The sequence below is a fragment of the Canis aureus genome, chromosome 1, assembly GCF_053574225.1.
Source record: "Canis aureus isolate CA01 chromosome 1, VMU_Caureus_v.1.0, whole genome shotgun sequence".
Lineage (NCBI taxonomy): Eukaryota > Metazoa > Chordata > Mammalia > Carnivora > Canidae > Canis > Canis aureus.
In genome coordinates, this window is record NC_135611.1 from 85,223,595 (window position 1) to 85,232,564 (window position 8,970).

Here is an 8,970-nt window from a genome sequence, read left to right on the forward strand (position 1 = left end):
CTGTCAGAATTGTTTAGGGCTTCATGTGAGGCACAGACTATGGTCATGACAGCCTCAGTTATTATGACAATGAGTAGGATGTCTATAAAAGAGTCTATATAAATACAATGACCCTCGTTTTGATATTACATAGTTGCTTTTTAATTATCAAACATATATATTATAGTCATAAAATACTCCTGAATTTTGTTCCAACATAAGCTGGAGAATTTTCTGACAAACTAAGTTAATGACCACCAAATCAAAAAGAGGAAAATATTTTTCATAATTTGATAGGATTGTTCTTGGCTTCCAATTATCTGAAAAATACTATGAATGCAATTATGGGAACTGGCTAATGGAAGCAAAACCAACATTTTTGTTATATTCTGATAATCATGTTGAATTTTTAGCACTCCTAAATGAGTAAAAGCTAATTTTACTTGAACAGATATTTCTTTAACAAAATAGCAAAACTAAACAAAACAAAAGCAATTCTTAAAAAAAAAACTGGGGGAAGATCCATAATATGTAAAGAAAAATAAATGTTTTTGGTAAATAGGACAAATAAAACATTTTTCTGGCACTCCCAAAACATATGAGATGGTTGAATAAATAACCTCCCCTGGTTTGAGAGTACACACCTGTTGATTTGCTCTAAAGACTTGGGATTATGATTATCCCAAAGACCAAATATCTTTCACAGGGATCAGTACTTAATAATGATGTGTTTTCTGTCCACAGTAAATTGTGATAATTCTGCTAAAAAAGAAAGAACATATTGGCAATTTTGATTTCATGTTTGCTCAAAGCAAGAGCAAATTCTCCTTCAGAACAGATGAATGCACTTTATAAGAGGGATGGTGTGCCAGTCACAGCCAGAGTCAACACGCCTGAAACATCCCCCTTGCCAAAAGTTAATTATGACACTTAAGAAAAGCTTCCTACATGTTTTTAAATTGTATATTTCAGTTTTGCTTCTCTAGCTCTTCTGTGCTGGGAGCAGTCATGGTCTATGCTCCATACAGAATCAATGATTAAGTGTCCCTAAAATTCACAGATGGAAATCACCATTCTGTAGCTACCAACAGCCACACTTAATCAGTTAATAACTGGGGATTAAACTTAATTCAGATTAATTTGTATTAGTATAGAGTTTGTAAATCAATTGCTTTCATATTAATTTACATGTTGTCTAGACATGACATCATGTTAATTCTTTGTGGTGGTTCAACTACTAATTACAGACTTTAAGGGTAACAGATGCAAACTTTTTGTTTAAAGCTTGAAACATAAATCAAGGTTATGGGGTGGTCCAGTTTATTGTAGGTTAAGATTTTTTTTTTTTTAAGTTGGTACAAAGCTACATATTAAAGTCTGGAATGGAAATAATTTAACCAGTTTAACATGGAAATGGCTTCTGATAAAGATGAAGAGGGAGAGATTTAATTGCTGGTAAGATAAATTTTAGAAAAACAAGAAAACTGTTAAAAATTAAATTAAAATGCCCCAAACTCAATCAGTATGTAAGAGACTAAAACATTATTAAAATGATTCTTATTTGCAGATTTCAGTTTGCGCTTCTACCTATTGTGTTCAGGGTCTAAACCTTACATAATAGAGTAACTGTTCTGTGGAAAGTGTTTATTTCATTCTGATAATTCATTTAATTCTAATATCTTTTGAACTTCTTGGAGTTTAATGATCTTAATTTTCTGAATACAGTAGGGAGTTGTGATAAAAAGTAAACCAACTAAAACAAATTGGAAACTTTTCCTGCATTTCCTATTACTCTCCAAAATCCAAAAACAAAATTGGTGACCTATGTTCAGGTTGTGGAGATATAATCAAAGGTCATTGGTTTACTAGTTCACAAATTTTCCTTAAAAATCAGAATCTATAAAAATCCCAACCCTTAAATTTCAGTTTTCCTTATTTGGCTTATATTTGAATTTTAAAATGGACAAGCCCAATAGAATTAATTATTGTTTTCATTTGTTAAAATTTTCCTGAACTGGTTTAGGAACTAAGATTTTTCATTTTCAGAACACATGTTATAGATACCTATTTTTTTTAAATCAGTGTCAGTTATGCATTATGCGTTTTATAACCTGGTTTTTATTTATTGGGATATCAATTTTCTCCTTACAAAAATAGCATTACTTTTACACATGTGAGAAAGTCACTGCAGAAGACAAAAAGACTTGATGTTATGTCAAAGTGATTCATATATTCTCTATTCTTAGATGGATAGAAAGGGTGAAATGCCATTGCAACACTACCTTTGTTCCCCAGCTTTTTAATGTATCTTGTATTATTCTTAAGCATGACATTTCTACTCTGCTAGTAATTCTATTGTTTTTTGGTAATCTATAGGGAAGATTGTCCCTACCAGTAAAATGCTTCAAAGTTTAATCTTTATGAAACTATCTTTAAATGTGAATAAGTATTAACAACATAAACATAAGTCTATTTATTTATGCACCTTTAGTGATAGCTACTATCACCTTTGTCCCTGAATAAATTTGGGAGAAGTTTCATGAAGTTTTATTTTCAAAATAGCACTTTTTAAGAATTAATAAATAACATTAAACTTAAAATTTGCAAATGTAGTAGAAGGGACTTTTCCATGTACCCTTCACCAACATTTTACCAAGATGATTTTAAATATTATTATTTTATATATATTTATTAAAGATTTATTTTTATTTATTTATGATAGACATAAAGAGAGAGAGAGAGAGAGAGAGGCAGAGACACAGGCAGAGGGAGAAGCAGGCTCCATGCTGGGAGTCCGAGGCAGGACTCGATCCCGGCACTCCAGGATCACGCCCTGGGCCAAAGGCAGGCGCGAAACCACTGAGACACCCAGAGATCCCCTCATTTTATATTTAAAATTGTTGTTGGTGGGCGCCTGGGTGGCTTAGTTGGTTAAAAGGCTGCCTTTAGCTCAGGTCAGGATTCCAAGGTCTTGGGATTGAGTCCTGCATTGGGCTCTTTGCTTGGCGGAGAGTCTGCTTCTTCCTCTGCCCCTTCCCTCTGCTCATGCTCTCTCTGACATACACTCTCTCTCTCAAGGAAATAAGCAAAATCTTAAAAAAAAATAAAGTAAAATGGTTGTTGGTATTCTCTTTCTCTCATTTGCTCTATCTCGCCTTATATAAATATACATATATATGTATGTACGTATGATATAAAACAGCTCTTTAATGAAGAGATTATTACCAAGATTCCAAGGGGACTTCAATTAATAAGTTATCATTTCCCAATTACTTTGGGCATTATCTAAAACAAACTTTTTTTTTTTTTTAATTTGCCTTGGCTAATTGATGTAGCATACTAAATAATTTCGTTCCCCACCTTAGACTTATACTCGACCAATAGTCATAGATATCACAGTGAGAATATATAAATGTGATTTCTAAATATATTCAAATCACACTAAGTGTCTGAGTTGTTTTTTAGGTACAAATGTGTAATAAGAAAGAAATGGACATTCTAGATTTGGGCAGAGCACTTTTGTATAAAACCTTTTTTACATGTTATAAGCAGAAACTTGTTTTATTTACACAGTATACTTTTGGCCCAGCAAAATGTTAGTTGGAAGAAAGAAAACAAGTCCTACTCCCAGGCGATATATCCCAGGGATATAACTTAAGAGAACATCATAACTTCAGTCAAAAGAAAGGAAGTTAAGTCAGAATGTCAAAGTTTGAAGCTATGGGATGAAATTTTTCTTTGGAATGAAAGGATGGGAAGCAGCAAAATTTAACTCCCATTCAATATTTCTTAAAGTTTTATTTTTACGATCTTGCACTGTTCTGAACAGCATCTCAAAGGGTGTGCCAAGATAATCAGTTATTAGGTAAAATGAATAGCTGATAATAAACAAGCTTGGGTTTCAAGAGATGCTCAAATTTCACAGCCCAGACTTTACATACATTTCTCATTGGGTGGCCTTTCAATTCTTAGAAAGTTGTCTTGAATGTGTCCAACTATCCATCCTTCTTTTTCTTACCCTTTCTGTGGATCACTGTCTGGTCTTAAGCGCAGGAACTCAACCCCGGCACTCAACAGTGGAGGGATCTAAATAATCTCTTATAATTTCAAAGAACTATAACATTACATATCCTATCCAAATAGGATTGAATATGGTAGGAACAAAACAGTGAAGATAATTGAAACGTTTGAAGTACCATGGCTTTTGTTAAGATTTTCATAGCATATTCTCATGAAACCTATTGTAATAACCAATAAGATAATAAAGTATTCATTGTAGAGTAAAATTTAGATTCCTTAAGATTTTTATGGGGCAAATCATGTCATCTGCAAATAAGGTCAGTTTTGTTTCTTCCTTTTCCGTTTTTATTTCCATTTTTTGCCTTTTTTGTACTTGTTAGAACTTCCAGTAGTGCTGAAAGAAAATGGTGACAGCAGAAATCCTCACTTTGTTCCCAATTTTAGGAAGAAAACATTATCTTTCACCATTAAGTATAATGATAGCTGTTTTTCTTTTTTAACCAATTGAGGAATTTCCCCTTCTAGTTTTCTGAGAGCTTTTATTATGCATGGGTGTTACAATTTGTCTTTTTGTTTCTGGATTGGATGATATGATGTTGCAATTTGTCTTCCCTAGCCTGTGAATATGATGGATTGTGTTGATTGATTTTCAAATATGGAACTAGACCGCTATCCTATGATACTTGGCCATGGCGTATAATGCTTTTTTATATTTTCTCAATTTTATTCGCTAACATTTTAAAGATTTTTGTGTTTATATTTATGAGACCTATTGGTCTTTAGTTCTCCTAATTCTACCCTATTGTCTGTCTACTTTCTTTGTCTGGTTTTGGTATCAGGGTAACACCAGTATCATGAAAAGAATAGGAAAGTGTTCTCTTTTTTTTTTTTTTTCTTTTTTCTATAAAAAGATTGTAGAATTCATGTTAATTCTTCTTTAAATGTTTGTGGAGTTTTCCAGTAAAGCTGTCTGGCCTTGAAATTTCTTTTCTGGGAGTTTTTAAATTATAATTTAAATTTTCTCAGTAGTTATAAGGATATTCAATTTATCTATTTCATATCAGGTGAATTGTTATGTTCTCAAGAACATTTATGTTCTTTGAGGAATTGGTCCATTTTGTGTAAATCGTCATTTCATTGTCACACATATTACATTTATGTAGATTGTCATACTCCAAATATACTCCCTTTATCCTTTTGAAGTCTACAAGTCTGTAATAATATCCTATAATATTTAATTGTATGTCATCTCTATTTTTCTCTTTGTTATTATTGCTAGAGATCTGTTGATTTGATTGGACTTTAGAAAGACCTAGCCTATAGTTTCATTGATTTTTCTCAATTTTCTTATTTTCACTTTATTGATTTATTCTCTTACCTTCATTAAAAAATATTTTTCAGTTGTCATCAAGTTTATTTTGCTCTTCTTTTTCTATGTTCTTGAGGTGGATGCTTAGATTGTTGTATTGAGATTTTTGTTCTTCTCTAATGTGTATTTTTAGTGCTATAAATTTTCCTATTGGCACTGCTTTACCTGTGAGTCACAAAATTTGATGTGTTGTATTTTCATTTAATTCAATGAGCTTTTTAAAATTTCCTTTAAAATTTCTTTTTTAGTTTATGGATTATTTAAAATGTGTGATTTAATTTTCAAATGTTTCAAGTTTTATTATCTTTCTGTTATTTCTAGTTTGATTCTATTGTGGTTAGAGAGAACACTCTGTAGGATTTCAAGTTTTAAAATTTGTTGAGATTCATTTCATGACCCAAGATAGTGGTATATTTGGTATATATTTCATGGAAACTTGAAGGCACATGTTCTCTACTATTATCAGGTGGGATGTTCTATAAATGCCAATTAGATTCTATTAATGGTGTTATTAAACTCTTCTAACTGCTGATTTTCTTTCTAGTTGTAGTTGAAAAGGGGGTGTTGAGGTCTCCAATTAGAATTGTGAACATCTCTGTTTCTTCCTTTTAGTTCTCTAAGGTTTTGTTTTACATATTTTGCAGCTCAAAAAACAGTTTGGTGCACGCACAATTATGATGGCTGTATCTTCTTGCTGCAGTAGATAGAAATTTTTATCATTATATAATATCCTTGTCTGTCTCTTGTAATTTTCTTTGATCTAAAGTCTATTTTATACAATATTAATATAGTCACTCCTGCTTTCCTTTGGTAAGTGTTTTCATTGAATGTCTTTTTCCTATTCCAATTTCAACCACTTTATACTGTTATATTTGTGATGGCTTTAGGGCAGGGATGGTATTTTTTGTTACTGCTAGGCATGGTGATCTTCTTGTGGGCTCCATTGACACTGGTGAAAATGACCTCATTACAATGGGTAATGGTAAACCTTTTGACTCTCCTCTAGGTCTCTTTTGACACTATTCTAGTAGAGAAGTGGCAAGGTGGCCTCTTTGTTACCATCCAGCAGCAGGGAAAATTCCACCTCCCTGTTTGGCAGTCTGACATCATCCCAGTGGACATGTTGGGTTGTTTCATGACAGCTGCAGGTGTAGACATGTAGGTTCCCCACTTAGCATTTACTGGTGAGGTTGGAGCAGGGCCACAGGGCCACAATTTTTCTGTGGTGTTTAGTTGGATTAAAGCAGTTATTATGTAAAAGTTCAGTCTTGCTAGGCTGTACCTTTGACTGGAGAAAAGAGTCATTAATTGTGAATTTTTTTGCCTGTGCTCTTTGGTATTTCCTCGTTGGCTATCTCCTTAGCTTCAAGTATGGGATATATGAGGCAAAAAGGGAAACCTAGAGTATTAAACACTGTTGATCATCGGTTTCTGAGCTCCCTAAACAATCTTACTTTCTTCTTTACATCTTTTAGAATCTTCATATATTTGTTTCATATAGAATGCCAGGCTTTTCAGTTGTATTTAATGGGACAAATGGAGAGAAGTATGTCTATTCCACCTTCATGTCATTCCATTCCTGGAAGTTCCCAGGGAAATTTTAAAGTCTATAAGCCTAAAAACAAAAGCTGTTGGTTTTTTAAATATTCTAACCAGAGAAAAATGTATCAATATAAGCTATACTTGGATGTCTTTTGAACCCCAGTCAGTTATTTGCCAGGTCTTAGGTAGTGAAGATTATCTTTGGTAGATACTTAATAAGGCCATTTTAATCTAAATTCTTTGTATTAGTCAAATAATCCCAAATTGCAGTGGTTTATAGTAGCAAACTTCTGTCTCTCCTCCAAAATGGTCTTCAGGTCAACTATAGTTCTACTTAAGGTTGTGCATCAGACTCGGATTTTCTGATTTAGGACTGTAAGTCTGCTCCTGATGTTTTCTCATTCTGGAACTAAGGCTCACAGAGAAATTCTCTGAATATATGCTGTTCTTTCATGGAAAGGACAGGAATAAAAAAACTAACAAACATATGCAATGACTATTAAAGTTTCTGCTCAGAACTGATATGCTGTTGCTTTAGCTCATGTTTTGTTGGCCAAGGCAAGTAATATGGCCAAGCCGAAAGTCAATTGAATGGAGAAGTATACAGCTTTTGTGCAAGGCAGACAAGTTACATGGCAAAAGTCATTGATATCTTTCAAAGGAGGGAGTGAATAAATTTGAAAGTTTTACTATAATAATCAGAAAATTCTCAGGCTCTAGTTTAATTTGGAAGAAACCTGGTATGATTTGATATATATATTCTGAAATAGAGAATTGTCAAAATGTATTTTCTTTTTTTAAAAGATTTTGTTTATTTGAGAGAAAGCACAGAGGGTGAGGCAGAGGGAGAGGGAAAAGCAGATTCCCGCTGAGCAGGGAGCCAAACAGGGGCTCCATCCTAGGGTCCTGGGATCATGACCTGAGCTGAAGGCAGATGCTTATCTACTGAGTCACTCAGGCACCCTTCAAAATATATTTTCTCTTAAAGATGCAAACCTAGGGGCATCTGGGGGACTCGGTTGTTTGAGCATCTGACTCTTGATTTCGGCTTAGGTCATGATCTCAGGGTTGTGAGATCAAGCCCTGCATCAGGCTCCACACTCATTGGGGAGTCTGCTTCTCTCCTTCACTCTCTCCCTCTGCCCCTCCTACTCATGCAATCTCTCTTTCTAAAATAAATAAATAAATCTTTAAAAAAACAAATAGATGAAGATGCAAACCTCATGTAGGGGAAAAATAGCTTTATAATATGTTGTAATTTTTTTACATATGCTTTAAAAGATAAAAATAACTAGTTATTAACTTAAAATGATATGTCAAGTAGGTTACCTGAAATGTATGTTATGTTTCAACTTAATTTTTAAAATAAATACTATAAAAATTATCTTCAGGACAGTACTTTTCAGCCTACTTCTGTTTTACTCTGCATTCTAAAATCTCCATCAGAATATAGGTATACCTACAGAGACAGAGATATCTCTATTTTTTTCATGAAATCTTATGTTAAGGCCTGATACAGAATAATTCATAAAATGATAGCAAGAGAGAAAAAAAAGATTTTTAGGCAGCTGGAGTGAGAAGAAAAATAGAAAGAAAATGTTCTGTACTGGGAACTATTTTAAGTCAAGAATCTGGGGCAAAATTTTACATAGCTTCTTCTTTCTAAATGAAAGAATTGATTCTTATCCCCACAAATTCAATAGTGAACTCAAATGAGTTCCACATAAAGGATTCCAGCATAAAGTAAGCCATACACTGTAGTGAGATATAAATTAGTTTGTGTTGCTTACCTTTGTTTAATTACATATCTTGTTTTTTGTTGATAACTGCATAGGGATTGCAGCTAGTTACCTAACCTGATACACAACCAACTCAAATAAATAGAACTAAAAATTACTTTTAAAAAAATTACTTAATACATCTGTATTCAAGTCCCTGTATACAATAATTTAAAGGACATATGGAGGTAATCTGATCCCATCTTTCCTCATAAAACACTTCTATCTTAAATATCCTGTTTGAAATACTATTGTGATGCTGAGATACTATTGCTTACTTTC